Here is a 19,200-nt window from a genome sequence, read left to right as displayed (position 1 = left end):
GCGAATGCAGTGTCTGCAAAGTGCCATCTAAATGCTAATTAGCAATGATATCCATCTCAGGCCTCTCTCTGTGGAGGTGATGGTTTTGGCAAAAGCTTGATGCCCACGACATTTTGATGAGTTAATCTGTCCAGACGCACAGATTAAATTTCCTTAAATACACGGCAATTTCAAATGCCAGAGTAAAGAGAGGGGAAAACAAACAAAAAAACCCCACTCTTATTGGCAAAAGACTAAAAAAATCTGCAGTACTCAAACCGCATGAAAGCTAGTTAGAATCATTTTTGGAAGCACCAAACATGGCATGGATCTCTCATTAAAAATCACTGTTCTATAGATTTCATAGGATTTAGGACTAGAAGAGACCTTAGAGATTAGTTGAAAATGTGTGATTGTTGTCTCAGAAATAACAAATTTATATGAATAATTCCTAGCACAGTGCTATACACATGGTAAGTGTGTCAGTAACTACTTGTCCATTTGATTTGAATAAATTGTTGAAGAAAGTGAGGGAGGAAATAAGAATGGAAGAAAGAAAAGAAAGAATGAAAAGCAAAGATTCAGTTGACTCAGCAAAGGGATCAGGCTAAGATTTCTAATCCCATGTTTACTCTTGGCTCTCTGTGTGACCTTGGGCAAGTCATGATCCATTTCTGTGTCTCTGAAGCTTCATCTGCAAAAAATAAAGGATAGCAACCCACCTTATAAGAAGGGTGCCAAATAAAAGCTCAACCTGAAAGCAGCATTTCTTTTTTTTTTTCTTTCTTTTTTTTTTTTTTAGTGAGGCAGTTTGGGTTAGGTGACTTGCCCCAAGGTCACACAGCTAGTACATGTCAAGTGTTTGGTCTGACGTTGGATTTGAACTCAGGTCCTCCTGACTTCAGGGCCGGTGCTCTATCCACTGTGCCATTTAGCTGCCCCTGAAAGCAGCATTTCTTAAGCACTTACTGTGAGCAGAGCTTCCTGGGGACTTAATAGAATGTACAGTGCTTATATTTAAGAAGAGCTTACTATCTTATAGAGGGGATGGAACAAATGTGCATGAACACAAACAACAGAAACTAATAAAGTGTGTAGGATCAAGGTAAATGGGGAGATACTTGAGTCAAGAAGACCAATTAGCTGTTTCAATAATCGAGGCTGGAGCTGATGAAGCCCTGAATGAAGATGGGTGAGTAGAGAGAAAGATCTGGATGCAATAGATGTCGAGAAGGTAGTAACAGAAGATTTGGCAACTGACTGGGTATGTGGAGGGATTGAGAATGAGGAGTTGAAGATAATACCAAGGTTACAACCTTGAAAAAGTAAAAAGATGGTTGTGCCCTTAAGAATAATAGGAAGTTTGAAGGAGGGAAAGTTTGGGAGGAAAGAGAGTGAATTTGGTTTTGGATGTGTTAAGTTCAAGATGTCTCCAGGATTGGGTGATGTCTGTCTGTCTAGCTATCTGTCTCTGTCTATCTGTCCCTGTCTGTCTCTCTCTCTATCTGTCTGTCTGTCTCTGCCTGTCTTTCTGTCTCTGTCTATCTATCCATCTCCCAGGGCTGGTACATAAATCTGGGAGCCATCTGCATCTAGATGATGGTAAGTTCATCAGTTCCTGTGAATTTAACTAAAAGGGTACAGAGGGAGAAGAGAAGGGGGCCTAGGGACAGAACCTTCAGGATGTACCCACTGATAGGGGGGGGAATATGGATGACAAGCAGCAAAGAAGGCTGATAAGGAGCAATCAGACAGGTAGGAGGAGAAGTAGGGGAGAGTGTGCCACAAAAATCCAGAGGAAAGAATATCCAGGAGAGGGGAGCAGTCAACAGGGCTAAATGGAGCAGATAGGTCAAGAGGGATCAGTACTGAGAAAAGACCATGGGACCTGGCAATGAAAAAAAATCACTGGTAACTTTGGAGTGAGCAGTTTCAACGTAGTGTTGAGGCCAGAAGTCAGATTTCAAAGGGTTGAGAATGGATGCAGTGAGAGGAAATTGAGTAAGCAAGTATAGATAGCTTATCTAAGCAGTTTGGCTGAGAAAGGGAGGAGAGATGTAGGATGGTAGCTTAAGGGAATTGTAGGGCCTAGGAAAGGTTTTTTGTTTGTTTCTTTGTTGTAGTGTGGGGAGATGGGCATAGGGAGATGGGTAAGGAACGAATATGTAGGGAGACTTTGAAGATTTGAGAAAGTGGGGCTGATTGAGGATGCACACTTCTAGAGCAGTTAGGAGGTGCTGAGATCAAGTGCAAATGTAGAGGGCTGGCCTCGGCTTCTTTGTTAAAGAGCAGCCATGTTTGTGTCCCTCATTTGCATTCCAGAATCTGGCACCATGGCTTCAGTCTTCATGGAAAAAGGGCGAGAAGATTCTGAGTGAAGTTAGCCTGTGGATGTGCAAGAGGCTTCCCATAGACACAATGTTGTTATTTCAGTCATGTCTGACTCTTCATGATCCCGTTTGGGTTTTTCTTGGCAGAGATACTAGAGCGGTTTGCCTTCTCCAGCTCATTTGAAGATGAGGAAACTGAAGCAGAGTTAAGTAATTTGCCTATGGTCACACAGCTAGTGAGAATCTAAGGCTGGATTTGAACTCAGATCTTCCTGACTTCAGGCCCAGTACTTTACCCACTGTGCCACCTAGCTGCCCACAGATACCATAGTATAGTGGAAAAGGCTCTTGATTTGGAGTCACAAAACCTGGATTGGAATCCTGGGTTAGCCACTGGGTGACTTCTGCCTTTGGACCCCAATTTCCTCATCCATGAAATGACCAGGTTGAACTACATCTCCTAGGGATCAGAGATCCAGAGCTGGCAGATACTTTAGTCCAACCCCCTTATTTTACAGATGAAGAAGCTGAGGCCCAGAGAAGTTAAGTAGTCTGTCTGAGGCCACCTCTAAGACCCCTTCCAATTCAAAGTCCTATGATGAGAGATTTGGAAAATTGCCTTATTTTAGTCACCATCCCTCACTAGCTGTTGTCTGAAATAAAGGTACTACTTGCATGTGTGTGTTATGCCTTCCTTTCCATCCATCAACAGAGTGGCTTTAAAGGAAGCACTTCATCATCTGTGAGGCACTCAACAAATATAGATGATTAGCAAAAGCAGTAGCAACAGCAGTAATAGCTGCAGTGATGATAGTCATAGCAATAAGAAAGGACATCTCACTTAAGCATGGCTGGCCATCTGGTCACAGTTAACAAACCATTTTATTTTTATTTCCTTTTTTTCCCCAAGGAAACCAAAGTCTGAAGAGGACTTGCCCATGAATCAAGTGATGAATTGGGGCTAATGCCAAGAACATGGACTTCTGACTTCAGGGCTCTCTCTCTGTTTAAAAACAAATTTTCCTTTCCTGCCTCTGACTTTTCTTTAGGTTCCTTTCTTCCCTGATGAATTGAATGGGGATCTCAAAACTGCCCCATCTTTGACCCACACATCAATAGTGTGGCAGCTAGGCATCACAGTGGATAGGGCCTGGAGTCAGGAAGACTCCTCTTTCTGAGTTCAAATCTAGCCTTAGTCACTTACTAGCTATGTGACCCTGGGCAAGTCACTTAACCCTATTTGCCTTAGTTTCCTCATCTATAAAATGAGCTGGAGAGGGAAATGGCAAATTACTCCACTGTCTTTGCCAAGAAAACCCTAAATGGGGTCATGAAGAGTCAGATACAACTGAAAAATGACTGAATGGAATGGTTCAATAGTATGTTAAGATGTTGGTTGATGCAGGGCAACCTTGTAAACCAATTTAAGAGTCTGTCATCCCATACTCATGAAAAAAAAAATAAACTCTACCTTTCTTGAGGACAAGCATGGCCATCTGACTCAAGGGCAAGAGCCAGAATTTAACCAGTGTCACTTCTAGTTAAAATTTGAAAATAATAATAGAGAAGTAGTTGCTAGTTGTGGTGTTTTGATGTATCTCTACACTGAGGTCATTTTAGGTCTTTGAAAGGACACAGTGTTATTTCTGACCATTGCAACAATTCACTTCTTTTTAAAAAAAATTTAATTATATTTTATTTGTTTCAGTCAGCAAAAAAACCTACCTTCTTTCCCTCCCACCCCCACTCCCAAATGAGAAGAAAAGAAAAACAGGTCCATTTTAAACATATATTCAGTCAATCAAAACAAATTACCACAGTGGCATGTCCAAAAAAAATATTTGTCTCCTTCTGGCCTCTGAGCCTTTCACCTCTCGCAGGAGTGGGGTAGCATGTTTCATCATTAGTCCTCTGGACAGCATTGCAATTCTTAATGGCATGTATTCATTCTGTTCACATGTGCTTATGTGTGAGCAGGGGCTATGGGTTAGCCATCTGGGATTTGGGAGATAAAGAGATGATAAAATCATTCTTTTCTAGCCTGCTCCAGAATCAGTATCTGCTTAATATGTGCAAGTGACTCAGTGGGATGGTAGTGGAGTGTGTGGATTTCTCTTGACAGTATCCATGATAGAATCATAGGATGCTGAGATTTGCACTGATACTTAAGCTCAGGTAACAATTTCTTTTCCCTGTCTCTTTATATAGAAGAGGATGCCAAAGACATTTGTTAAATAGGAATGTTGGAAAAACTTGATTAAGGAGAAAGAAATCCTGAGCCTACTCATAGAGCTAGTAAAGAAACCTTTGGAAAGTGAAATTGAATGCTCTGTAATTATAAGGACCAAATGTGGCTTCAGAGAAGAACGAAGACAACATAACTTCTCTTTGCATCATTGGGGGATTGTTGGCATAGAATGTTGCATATATCATTAGATACAGTTGTTTAGATCTCTGTTCCTGAAAAATTGTTGTCATTGGGCTCATAGAGTTCCTGGGTCTGTCTCAGCAGGTAGACTCCCAAGTAGTTGATGCTGTCTGCAGTTATTTGCAATAGAACTTTCCTCTTTCTATCTCTCCCTGCTGAGCTTTGTTGGTCAGAGACCTGATGATGTTGGTGGGTTTATCTGACATCTGCTGTGCAATTTATGTTCTTAGAGAGTTTATCTGGGGTTACACAGAAGTTAAATGACTTATCCAGAGCCATATAGTTAGTATGTGTCAGAGATTAAACTTGAACTCAGGTCTTCTTCATTCCAAGACTCTATCAATGATACCATGCTGCCTCTCAAAGAAAAATCACAGTAAAAAAATTCACTTCTGTTGAAACAGAAGTTGAGGAAACATGAATGATCTGCTCTTGGTGGACAAGATTTACCAGATCCTCATTGTGAAAGTAGGGAGAGAACAGGATTAGCCACTCACTGCTTGTCAGGTGAGTACAATAAAATCCAAGCTCTTTCCTAGCTGGTGTCAGATACCTCCATTGCTTTTTAAAGTAGAAGCTCCCAGGGGTAGTATAGTGGGCCAGGTTGACTGAGGCTAGTCTAGATCTAGAACACTGGTTTTGAGAGCTGACCAAAATGAGACACCAGTCTCATCCAAGTAGTCCATCCAAGAGTTAACAAAAGGAGGTTTACTTAACCACAACAGGAGAAGGATATTCAGCCAAGATACAGCATTGGATTCAGCTGAGCACAGTTTCCCCTTGTGGGAACCAGGAGCTACATCGGTGACCTGAGTCTTCTGAGTGAATTGTGTCTTCAAGATGATTTTACTGTCTTTTAAGGAAAAGAACTGGAATATTCTTCTTAACACAAGTGAGTACCATGTTGAATAAACTGAAAGCTCTTTGAAGACAGTCTAGAACATTTTTCATTTTTTTTTTATTCCCCAGCACTTAGCATGGAGTAAGTGCTTAATACACTTGTGTTGTATTATAGTATTGAATTTTAAATGTTATACAAAGTGTCTTTATTTCCAAATTGGCTGCTGCAGGGGGATGAATTTTTTTCAGCAGTATTAGCTCTTGAAGATCAGTCAATGACAGTCAACAAACATTTATTAAGCACCTACTAAGTGCCAGGAACTGTGCAAAGTGCTGGATCACTTACCAAATCCTAGAGGGGCTGTGATCTGCACCAGTGGAGGGAATATTCACAATGATGAAACTATGGATCTTTGAGGTATTTAATTGCCAGGATTTCTACGTTTCTAACTTTTTAACCACCCACCATGATGGTTACACATTTCAGTCTACTGGTGCTGCTCAAAACAAGCCTTCCTCTATGAGACAGGGGATGAAAGTTGGTATCAGCAGCAGCACAGCTGATATTTCCTTCATACTGTAAAGTTTGTGAAGCTTTATACATACACTATCACCTCCTTGCTTTTTGATGTGTGTGACCCTTTAGTACAAAATCATAGAATCCAAAGTCTAAAAGAGATTGTCTATTTTCCTAGTGTCTGGCATAATTGCATTTAAATCAACGCAGTGAGACAATTGCACAGCATTCATGGCACATACATTATCTCATTTGATCTTTATAAACGCCTTATGAACCCCCCTAGAGCAAGTCATCTTACATATGATGAAGCTGAGGCTGAGAGAAATAAAGTCACGTGACTGTGGTTTTATGGTGAGAGTCCATGGAATTTTGAAGCCTGGTTCATGGAATCATGGCTCCAGAGCTTGAAGGGACCTCGGAAGTCAATCAAGGACAACACCCCCAATTTACAGATGACGACACTAAGGCCCAAGGTCCCACAGGGAGGACTCAGAAGGTTTTAACCCACAGCCTCTGATTCCAGAGCCGGTCTTCTTTCTACAGTAATTCTAGCACACTTTTTGCCTGTTGATGGATGTCTGGGTCTATTTTTAAAAAAGACTGTCAGTGAAGGGGACATGGCCTCAGCAACCAGCTGCAATATTTAATTTAATCATCTTCACTTGATTTAGCTCTGCTGTTAGGAAATTCTTCCATTTCCCTAAAATGGAGTAGAGTGTGGGGCTGGGATGTGGGTAGAGTGAGAGAGGTTATAAAGAAGAATTACTGGAAATGTTTCCACTGAAAACACTCAGAAAAGGTATAACAGCAGAGAACATGAAATCGGCTTTTCGAGGGACTGGAGGTTTGATTGTCTTTTGGTGTAAATGAATCAATATTCTATTCTGGAGGCAGTCCATCTGGATCTTTGTCTTAGAGGAAACACCATGTCCCTACCAAGTCTGAACTTTCTTTGTTTTCTCCCTGGAGAAAATATCATCCCTGTCACTTCTGAGAAATAGGCTTTTGGTGAAAAATCAAGCTAGCTTCAGTGAAACCCAGGCAATACCTTGGGCCTGAACAAAATGTTCCCTCATCAGATAGGCAGAATTAAGCTCACCAGATACTCATTAAGGCTCTCTTCTTTCCTGAAACAGAGGTGGTAAAGTGGATAGAGAACCAGACCTGGGGTCAGGAAGGTCTGAGTTCATTTAAATCTAGCCTCAGACACTTATTAGCTGTGGGACCTTGGGCAAGTCACTTAACCTCTGTTTGCCTCAGTTTCCTCATCTGTAAAATGGGGATAATAATAGCACCTACCTCTTAGGGTTGCTGTGTGGATCAAATGAGATAATATTCACGAAGTGCTTAGCATAGTATCTGATACATAGTAGGTTCTATATAAATATTATTATTATTATTATTATTATTATTACCATTACTATTACTACTACTACTTAATGGCTACTGGCAATGTACTACATGGAATCATAGGACCACGGATTTAGAACTAAAAGGGACCTTAGACGTCGTTGAGTTTAACTCCCTTGTTTTACAGATGAAGAAATTAAGGCCCCAAAAGAATAAGCAATTTGTCCAGGGATATACAAGGTCATAGTGTCTGAAGCAGGATTTAAACTCAGGTCATCCTGGTCTGGTCTTCTTAATAGATATGGGAGTCCTCTCAGGAGATGGGAAATTGGGGAGGGGGTGAGGGTAGTACAAAAGAAGAAGGAAATGAAACAATAGGAGTGATCTTGGGAAACTCACTTTCCCCTTTATGTGCCTCAGTTTCTTCATCTGTAAAATAAGGGTCAAATTATCAATCAACAAGCATTTATGAAGCACCTACTATAGGGAAGAACAATTCTTTTTTTTTTTAATTCCTTAAATTAATTAATTTATTTTTAATGTTCAACATTCACTTTTATAAGATTTTGAGTTCTGAATTTTCTCCCTCTCCCTCCCCTCTCCACTCCAAGATGGCATCCAATCTGATATAGGCTATACATGTACAGTCATATTAAACATTTCCACATTAGTCATTTCCACATTCCACATTGTAAAGAAGAATAGGAACCAAAGGGAAAAAACACGAGAAAGAAAAAACAAAGCAAAAAAAAAAAAAAAAGAGACAGAGAAAATAATATGCTGAGATCTGCATTCAGACTCCATACTTTTTTCTCTGGATGTGGATAGCATTTTCCATCATGAATCTTTTGGAATTGTCTTAGATCACTGCATTGCTGAGAAGGGGAAGGGGAATTCTATTGTCTTCACTACATGGTTTGGAAAGAGAGCATGTTTGTTACAGAATTTTCTTTCTAGGTAAAGGAGGGAGGTGAGGGGAGGATAGCTGTTAAGGTTAGGAGATGACTATGAAGGCACCAGCCAAGGGGTTCAGGTTTAAACGATGTTGGAAATATCCAAACTGATTCATGAGGGCAGCAAAGTGGAGGCAATAGATGAAGAGTGCCATCTTTCTTGACCCACAGGTTTTATGCAATTTTGGCTCAACTTCACTTCAAAAGGAATTTTGTGGACTATGGTTTAAGTATATTCCATGAATGGAAGAAACTACTATGGAAGGAACAACCAGAAAACCTTCTGTTGATAATGCAGTGGGGAACTTGAGCATTAGTTCTCTCCACAGCTCCTTTAACCTGGGAGGCTATTTCTAAGCTCAGCCTCTCAGTTCTAGAAAAGGTATGTTGAGTTTTCTCACCTTGTTCTCTTTTCTCACTCAATGTTCGCGGTGCAAAATCAAAGAAATGTGCTATCTTCATCAGAATTAGCTTCTTCCCTTTAAAAAAAATGCATAAAAGTCAGCCAGAGATATTGTTCTTTGCCAGCAGATTATATTAATGACTATATATTATAACTAATTATAACTAATGACTAAAGAATTGGATGTGTGTCATTTATAATCTTAGGGCCTTATTGCCAGTTAGACTTTGGCAATAACTTCTACCTGCCCCAACTCCTCCTCCCATGCCACCTCCCTGCCATTCATCTTTCACACAGCCAGCAAAGTGGTTTTCCTAAACAAAGCATGGATCTGACCATGTCATTCATTCATTTATTCAATAAGCATTTATTAAGCACCTGACACTATGCCAGGCATACTAAGTATTGGGATTACAGAAGGAGACAAAAGACAGTTCTTGCCCTCAAGGGCTTACAATCTAATGGGGGAGATAATACACAGACAATGATATACAAAGCAAGCTATATATAGGATAAATAAGAAATAATTAAGAGAGAAAAGGCACTGGAATTGAGAGGAGTTAGGAAAGGCTTCCTGTAGAAGGTGGGCTTTTAGTTGGGACTTAAAGGAAGCCAGGGAGGTCAGTAGTCTGAGGGGAGGAGGCAGAGCATTCCAAGTATGGGGGACAGCTGAAAAGAATGGCCAGAGATGGGATGTCTTGTACATGTAATACCCAGGAAGCTAGTGTTACCCAAAAGCCCTTTCAATAAATGCCAATGGCTTCCTATTACTGCTAGGTCAGACATAAATTCTTCCATTTGGCATTTAAAGTTAATTACAATCTGGTGCCAACCTACTTTTCCAGGTGTATTGCCCATTAACCTCCTTTATCCATATTGTTTACTGTCAAGTCAAACTCTCCTCCCTCTGCCTCATAAATGACACCATGTCTTTGGTTTCTATGTATTTGGACAGGCTGTCCCCAGGCCTTAGATCTACTGTCTCTTCACTCTCACCTTTTAGAATTCCTAGATTCTTTTAAGGCTCAATTCAAGTGTTGCTCCGTACATAAAGCTTCTCCATCACCCCTAGATGCTAAATGCCTTCTCCTCAAGCTGCCTTGTATGTACGGTGCACATATTTTGTTGGGTCTCTGCTAATACAAGAATCACTTTAGAGTCATTTAGGAGGCCCCATGATATTCACTTGTCTTTGGGAAAGTGAAGACTATTTCAATCACATAGTTCATTATATCTAGCTGCCACCAGCCAGGATCATGCTTCATATCCTATTCAGCTGTCTATCCTCATCATCTTCTTGCTGTCTGCCCTGATATCATGTGTTCCTTGCCTTTCCTTTTCTACCTCCTATTCTGGGAACAGCAATCAAATCAATACTATCACTACTTCTAGAAGAGACTGTTATTTAGTTCAGCTAGATGGCATAGTGGATTGATCGCCGGGACTGAAGTCAAAAAGATTCATCTTCCTAAGTTCAAATCTGGCCTCAGACACTTACTATACATAGTATCTTTATTTCCCAATATATACTCACTCCTTTCCCCTTGAGAATCATCCCCTATAACAAAGAACAAAAAAGAAAAAAAATCAAGCAAAACTTATCAACCAAATTCAACATTCTATACAATGTTCCATACCCACCATCCCTCACATCTGTAAAGAAAGGAGGGAGGCACATTCTCACATCACTTTTGGTTGGGAGGTGGTGGGGTTTGGAATAGCTAGGTGGCCAGTCCTGGAGTCAGGGAGACTCATCTTCTTGAGTTCAAATCTGACCTCAGATAATTACTATCTGTGTGACCCTGGACAAGTCATTTAACCATCTTTGTCTCAGTTTCCTCATCTGTAAAATGAGCTAGAGAAGGAAATGGCAAACCACTCCATTATTTTTGCCAAGAAAACCCCAAAAGTGGTCACAAAGAGTCAGAAAATTGAACATGACTAAACAAGTTTGGATACAGGGAGAAAGGGTGGGAGAGCAGGCTAGGATCAAGGTGGAGAAGGTTGGAATGAGGGAAAGGGGAAAGGGAAACCACTCGGAGATAACAGGACTGGGAACAGTGGCGCATGGACACTGGAGTTCTAATCTTAGGTTTCCCTTGTTTCACAGCTTTGCCTAGGTCAAAGATGCTTCATCGCTCAAAAGAGCACACAGACCTAATGGACTAGAATACTTGCACGTAGCCTTGCTATCATATCAGCAAGTCTGCCCAAGTTGCTCCCTACCCTCAGAGAGCTTTAGTGGCTTTTTCTTGTCTTGGCTGTAATTATAAACTCCTTATTTTGGTATTTAAAGCCCTTTACTTTTTGGCTTCAGGCTATCTTTCCAAGCTCATTGCACATTACTGTCTTTCAGCCTCTCTATGATTCCCCCCAAATAGCCTCTTTGCTCAGGCATGCCGTCTTCCATCTCCATGTCTTCAGGCAAGTGGTACCCTGTCCTGGAATGCACTCGCTCCTCCCACCCACCTATAGAATCCCTGGTTTCCTTCAAGGATCTGTCATGTCCTATCTCTTACAGGGAGCCTTTCCTATTCATAACAGATGCTACAGTCTTCTCTTGCTCCTGAAATTACTTAATTTTTTTCATTTATTTACCTATGTACATTTTGTCACGCAACCCTCCCCCCCGCCCCTTTAGAGTGTAAACTTCTTGAGGATGGGGAGACCTTTTCATTTTTATCTTTCCATCTGGCCTCAGACACTTGCTAACTGTGAGACCCTGGGCAAGTCACTCAACTATGCCTCAGTTTCCTCATCTGTAAAATGAGCTGGAGAAGGAAATGGTAAACCACTCCTGTATTCTTGCCAACAAAATCCTAAATGGGGTCACAAAGAGTTGGACATAACTGAACAACCATCACCACCACCGTCACCACTGTACCTGGCATGTGGTAAGCTCTTGAAAAATGTTTATTGAATGAATTGTGGTGATACGTGCATAACAGTCTTTCTGGCAAGGCTTGAATTGAACTGGCTGGCTTGTGAGAGAATCTAGGTGTCTAAACACCCTGGAAGTTGTATTTCTTCAGAGCTCTGAAAGACAGGGAATGATTTCTGCTAGATCAGCAAGTTTTGTTTTTGTTTTTTAAATTCCCCAGAGAGAATACATGGAGAAGAAGGGATGGTCGGGCTGTCTCCAGTCATTAGAAATTTGCCACAGCAAGGTGGTGACATTGGCAGTCCACTCCATCCCCCCATCAATTGCCCAAGCCTATGCCTCTAGGAAGACTGGAGAGGGGAAAGGTAAATGGGCAAGCCGTGAGGTTGTGATGGTGTTTGGAGCATCTGTTCCAGTGGCTAGAGTGCTAGATTGTGAGCAATATAGTGGAACTGGCCAGTTTATCTGAGTTTCTGTGAATATTCTTTTCTTCTGTTAAAGACTGTATCTGACTCACCTGATCCTACTTCTCATAAACACCTGTGGTTGAGCCTGTCCTTCACATTTCTTTGAGTCCCAGTTTTGTGGCATGAGGGCAAGAGAACCCTTTGGGAGCTGCAGTAGAGTAGTGTGATTTTTCCTGGTTCATGCCGAGGATCTCAACACCTCAACTTATTATTGGAGGGTTTTCTTATATCGTGAGCCATTTGCGTGTTCTGCAAGTAAACTCCCAAAGGCCAGATAACTATGAATCTGGTACTTTCCATTCTGCCCCATCATACCACAAGCAAGCCTAACCTATGATGATATCTAATGCCAAGGGGCAGAGATGTGCTGGTAAATGGTTAACAACTGGCTCCTTGGAGAAAGAAAAAAGTACATATAGCACACTTTTAAGTTTAATTTGCATTATTAACATTTTCCTCTATCATTTTAAATCTAGACAATCAATGAAGCAGCAAATCAGTAAATGCTAATGGAAAATTTAACAATTTATACATGTTCATTTTTCTTGACTTTCCATTAGAATACAACCTTCTCGAGTCAGCATGTATTAAACACCTACTGTGTGCCAGGCACTGTGCCAGATGCTGGGTGGGGATACAAAGAGAGGCAAAAACTGTCTCTGTCTTCAAGGAGCTCACAGTCTAATGGTGGTGGTGGGGGGAGAGATAACATAGAAACAACGATGTACAAACAAGATATATTCAGGATAAATTGAGAGTAGGCACTAAGATGTGTCTTCAAGAAAAAAACCACCAGTCTTCTTCTACAATTCCACATACGTTCCACACATGCTGGAGATTTAATGAATGTTGGTTGACAGCCAGAGAAAACCAGTGGGGAAGCAGAGATGATCAGGAAGCAGAGTGAGGTGTGGGTAGGCTGAAGACTCCTGCATTTGGAATCATCAGACATGGGTTTAGAGCCTGGCTCTGTTGTGTCCTAACCATGTGACCCTGGGCAAAACGCTTCCTTTTTCTGGGGCTCACAGTTCCCCCATCTGTAAAAGTGATGATGGCACCCTCCCTTAGGATTCTCTGCAGGGTCATTCCAGCCCATCATCTTATACTCTGGCCTATCGTGATAGCCTGCTGGTTGTTTTCTCTGCCTCCCTCCTGACTCCAATCCATCCTCCACTTAGCTGTCAAACTGATCTTCCTAAAACACAGGTCTGACTCTATCATCCTCCCCTCCAATTAATAAATTCCCAATGCCTCTCTGTTATCTCCAGGATCAAATATAGAATCTTCTGTTTGACTTTCAGACCCTGTGTAGTCTGGTCCCTTCCTGTCTTTCCAGTCTTCTTTTCCCTGACTGCCCTCCAAGTACTCTGATATTCAGGGACACCGGCCTCTTGGCTGTTCCTCGAAAATGACACCCCGTCTCCTGACTCCAGGCATATTCTCTGGTTGTTTCCCATGCCTGGAATGTTCTCTGTCTACATCTCTGCCTCCTTGTTTGCCTGGCTTCCTTCAAGTCTCAGCTAAAATCCTGCCTGATATAGGAAGTCTTTCCCAATTCCCCTTAATTCTAGTGCCTTCCCGCTGAGGATTATTTACAATTGTTCTATATTTAGCTTGATTGTAAATGTTGTGCAATCGTTTTTCAGTTGTGTCTGACTCATTGTGACCCCATTTGAGGCTTTCTTGGCAAAGATACTGGAGTGATTTGTCATTTCCTTCTCCAGCTCATTTTACAGAGGAGGAAACTGAGGCAAACAGTTATGTGACTTGCCCAGGGTCACGCAGCTAGCAAGTGTCTGAAGCTGCATTTGAACTCAGAGAGATGAATCTTCCTGATTCCATGCCTGGCATTCTATCCACTGAGCCATCCAGCTATCCATTTGATTGTCCGTTGTTGCTTGTGATTATACATAGTTGTTTTCATATTATCTTGTTAGAGTATAAGCTCCCTGAGAGCAGGGACTGTCTTTTGCTTTAGCACAGTGTCTGACACATAGTAAGCATTTAATAAATGCCTGTTAATTGATTGCTCCCCGATATCCCCTTTACTCTTGCGAGGGAGTCACTTTTCCTGAACGGTTAGGTGTGGAGATAAAAATTGTAGAAACCCAAGGCTTTAAGAAAACTAAAAATAAATAATTCCTGGACCCAAAGGAAAGGACTGTGATAGGTAAGAGTGACATCTGGTGGTTTTTAGATTTGCTACCCTCTGCCACAGGTGTCTTGGTTAGTAGAGCTTTTGCCAGCTTGACATTGGACTTGGACTCACCCCCGCTCTTACTTTCTTTTAAAGTTTTAACAGGATAAGGAAGGAAGGAACAATGGAAAAAGTATTTTGAGAGGAAGATATGTTGTATGGGAAACTAAAAACATGACTTGCAGATAGTGGGAGAGAGTGAGACATAGGAAAGTTTGTCTCTAAGAAAATATTAAATTATTATTAAATTAAAATATTAAATGTTAAATTCTACAACATCCTGACAATGATAACAATAATTATAATAGTAGCTAGCATTTCTACAGCCTCTGCTATTTGCCAGGTTTTGTGCTAAGTGCTTTACAAATTATCTCATTTGATTCTCATGACAACCCTGGGAGGTAGGTGCTGTTATTATCCTTATTTCACAATTGAGGAAATTGAGGCAGATGGAGATTAAGGGACTTACTCAAGGTCACTCGGCTAGTAACTGTCCAAGGCCCAATTTGGACTCAGGTCTTCCAGAGTTCAGGTCTAACTCTCTAATCATTAGGTCACCTAGCTGCCAATAGAATCCCACAGCAGCACTCAGAATACCAAGCTATTATCAGTAACAAATAATAGGCTGCACTTGGCAGTTATTCATTGTCATTATGTTAGGTCTAAAACATGTTCTAGACCTCTGGCTCAATTGTGTTTGTTACCCATTTAGGAGGTGGTCATTTCACCTTCTAATTTCTTTTTTCCAACAACAGATTACTGCATGTATTTGGCCAACAGGACCTGTGCTATTCTAGCAAGTTAAGACCAGATTGATCTGAGTCATAATGATGTTATGTTCTCTAGAGCATAACGGTCTCTCAGACCAAAGACAGGAAAGAATTTACCCAGTGAGATTCTTTAGAGTAGAGTTTGAGGAACTCAAGCAAGATTTCTTCCCAAACTTCTGCTTTTATTTTGGGATAGATTTATTCCATTCCAGTAATTCTATAGCAGCAACCCAAATGCCCTTTGCCTCCTCAGATGCCAGGTCTTGACAATGTGGAAATACTGAGATGGTACTGGTAATGGCTATAGAGTCTGACCAATTAACCTATAGTCTGGAAAACTAAATTCCATAAACATGGTCCAGAACAGGCCATCTATGGCCTCAAGGTCACATGTGGCCTTCTAGGTCCTCAAGTGTGGCCAATACTTGGATTTGGGCTGCACTTGAGGGCCTAGAGGGCCACATGTGACCTTGAGGCCTCAGGTTCTTCACCCCTGATTTAGAATAAATAGATTAGCCTTTAAGTAGCATGTGAAGAATTTCAAAGCACTTTATGTTGTTATTTCCTTAGGCAGGATCTGAAGCTGTTTTCCTGATCGCAGGTCTAAAATTCTCTCTACTATATTACCCAGCTATCTGGCTATAGAAATAATTTCACTTCTATAAATCTTCATTTCTTCAACAGAAAGATAACAGTTGATATCTATGTAGCTTAAATAGCTTAAAACTGCCCTAAGACTTTTGTGACTTTTGGGACTAATAGAACCCTTCACCTCTTGTTTCATTTGACTACATTATCAGACCTGAAGGGTAGCCAGGGCAGGGATTATTGCATTTTAATGTAGGGTGAGATATTTTAAAAATTGTGTGTTTGTACACACACACACACATATGTATGTTCATACATACATACATATATGTATGTGTGCATATATTATATATATATATATATAACTATAAGAATAATGAAAGAAATATGAATAAGATGCCAGATAATGGAACAATATTTCCAGGTTGTTAGGTCCCTGTGTGTCCTTGCATAGAACACTGAAATATTCAAAGTGCTGCTTATCTCCTAGTCTACTAGATAAAAATTCAATCCTCTTTACCATATATGTGTGTATGTATGTACACATATACATATATTTGTATATGTACATATGCACATATATTTTTAAGATGTCTTCCATTTCCTTGTCCATAAAATGAGGGAGTTGAACACTGTGCATGTTTGTGTTTGAGCTGGAAGATAACCTTAGAGATCAAGGTCCCCCCATTTCCCCTGCCCCCTTTTACAGATAAGGAAGAGGAATGTCAGAGTTTAAATCAGTCACCCAAGGTCACACAGTTAATTTGTGGCACGGTTGATTGCTGTCATCAGGGTTCTTTCCACTCCGTGAAATTGCTTGTCCAGAGTGGGTTAAAAGACTTAGGCCACAGGACTCAGTCTATAAGCCTGCCAGGCTAACGGTCAATGGATTTATTGACCCAGGGAAAAATTTTACCTGTGGAAAGCTATGCGTCAGAGAGCAGTAAGTTCGCCATCCCTGGAGGCACTTCAGAACAGGCTTGCTAACCACTTGTTGGGCATGCTATAACCCATATTCCCTGATAAGGTTTTGACTAGGTGGGCTTTAAGTTAAAAAGCATTTGTTAGATGCCTCCTGCGTTCCAGACACTGTGCTAAGAGCTGGAAATAAAAATTAGGCAAAAGATAGTCCTTGCCTTCAAGGTGCTAATAGGAGATGCAACATGTGTGATTATATAAATAAAGGCTACCCTGGAACAAGACAGGAACCCAGGATGACTTAGCCAAGACCAAGCTGTGACTCATAGAAAGCCAGGATCAATCTTCCCCTAGCCATAGCAGGCTGAACTTGAGGTCTGGCTGTCTCTAAAGGCTGGGAGATACTTTTCTCTTGAGAACATCTGGGAGCTAAGTTTTCCTTTTGGTGGGCAGACAGTTGCAGAGTGGCACGTAGGCAAAGGTCAGTGCCTGTGGGCATGGGCAGGAAGGAAACCCTTCTCTAGCCCATCAGAGTATGTCTGCACAGCAGCAGCACGCTGTGTGCCCTTTTTTTCTTGTCTCTTTCATTTCTATTTGGTTTTTTTGGCTCAGGGTTATTGCTCAGCTGAGATTTCAGCTTGTCCTTGCCAGAAAAGGAAACTTTTTAACTATAGCCTCCACCATGTTTGGTTTTGCAAATCACTTTGTTTCTGGTTGGGTCCCAGGTCTACAGGCTGGCCTTTTGCTCTCCCCAGAATATGCCAAAAGGAGTTCAAGGGGCTGGCAACTTGTCAAAGGTTTCTAACCTATGCCAACAGTGTAAGATGGGAGGAGGCAGTGGGGCTGCAGAAAGTCAGAGGACCAGGGTCTTCATCCACCTGTCTCACTTACTTGGTTGTTCTTGGACAAGTCATATCACTTTCTGGTGCTTCAGTTTTCTCATCTGTGAAACGAAGGGGTGGGACCAGATCTAGCTCTAGCTCTGAGATCCTAAACGAGCCAGGAGTCAAGAGATGTAGGTTCTAATTCAAATTCTGGTCATTTGTAGAGTGACCTTGGACAAATACTTTCATTATTCTGTACCTCAGTTTCCTTTGATGGAGATTTCACATAAATCCTATGTCACAGGACCTTGGTAAAAAAAAAAATCTGTTACCAAGCCTGGGGTGAGACAGACCTGAGTTAAAAATGGGGATAATAGTAGCACCTTCCTCCCAGGGTGGCTGTGATCATACAATGAGCTGATATTTGCAAAGTGCTTTATAAACCTTAAAGGTGCCATGTAAATACCATTTATTATTGTATAAATGGTAGCCAGGTGATGCAGTGGGGCTTGGAGTTAGGAAGTCCTGAGTTCAAATCCAGCCCCAGACACTTACTAGCTGTGTGATCCTGGGAAAATCACTTGACCCTGTTTGCCTCAGTTTCTTCATCTGTAAAATAAGCTAGAGAAGGAAATGGCAAATTACTCTAATATCTTTGCTAAGAAAACCTCAGATGGGGTCATGAAGAGTCAGACACAATTATTATAAATGCTAGCTCTTATTAAACTCTATTTAAAAGTCTGTAAAGATAATGTTGATACAGTGCTTTAACATTTCCAAATCACTTTATATACATTATCTCATTTGATGAGGTTTGATGGGATGAAATGTATATATTGAGATGCTTTAGAAAGCAAATAAATTGTATAGATTCAGGTATTTTTAAGGTTATGCCCAGTAGTCTAGATAAGCATGTAGAAACTCATCACTATAGAGCTGACCCTAGAACTGGATGGTGTGGAACTAGATCAGACCTAAAAAAAGTCCATTGGTCAAACTTATGTGGAAACAGGGGCCACTAAACTGTAAATAAAGACCTGCTGCATACCGACTTAGAAAACTACGTGTTAGGATTATCCATGTCCTATTGTCTTTTTATAAATTGTGTTAAATATTTCCCAATTACATTTTAATCTAGCTCAGGCTGGCAGGAATGCTGTGGGCATGCTGCCTATGGCTGGGAGTTTGTCACCTCTGAGAGTCTAACCAGATAAGGACAGTGACGCCCAGGTGCTAAATTAGGATTTGAACCCAAGTCTTCTAATTCCATACCCCCTGTTCTTTCCACGACACCGCATTACTTCATTAACAGGTTTTTAACTACAGCAATTCACAAAGTCCATTCACTAAGGTACAGATTGGTCATGACCTATGTTGGAAGAAGTGCCTATTCTGATGTAATCACAAACTCATGAAGTATATATAAAATCCTTATTATCCTGAATTTTTGAAAGGGCACAAGGGCCTTTGAAGGCAGCAAAGCTAACAAGGGAGCCAGAAGCATTTAGTGGAAAATAGGATTTTTTTCATTCCCCCTTCCCCCGCCCCACACCACTCCTACTTTTTGTTCCCTCACAACCTGATACTGAGACATTCTGAAACCCTCTCTCTCCAACCCACCATCCATATTCTTAGCTCCTTCTCCTGGGATAATACTAATACTGTTGGAATAAATTACTGAACTGTGACTAAATCCATACTACACACACAGTCGTGTTATGTAACCTCAACTAGGCCCTTGCTCCCACGATC

General features: G+C 41.1%; 1 long non-coding RNA gene across 1 annotated transcript; it reads left to right on the top strand.

The window, feature by feature from the left end:
* The first annotated feature begins 789 nt into the window (after positions 1 to 789).
* Positions 790 to 11,691, top strand: LOC110193343 (uncharacterized). Its single transcript, XR_002320454.2, has 3 exons — positions 790 to 5,629; positions 8,572 to 8,782; positions 11,505 to 11,691. It is a non-coding gene; the product is annotated as an uncharacterized LOC110193343 (long non-coding RNA).
* The last annotated feature ends 7,509 nt before the right edge of the window (positions 11,692 to 19,200 follow it).

Source organism: Phascolarctos cinereus, unplaced genomic scaffold, assembly GCF_003287225.1.
Source record: "Phascolarctos cinereus isolate Bilbo 61053 unplaced genomic scaffold, phaCin_HiC Scaffold_1;HRSCAF=81, whole genome shotgun sequence".
Taxonomy (NCBI): Eukaryota; Metazoa; Chordata; class Mammalia; order Diprotodontia; family Phascolarctidae; genus Phascolarctos; species Phascolarctos cinereus.
This window is presented reverse-complemented; position numbering and strand designations above follow the sequence as displayed.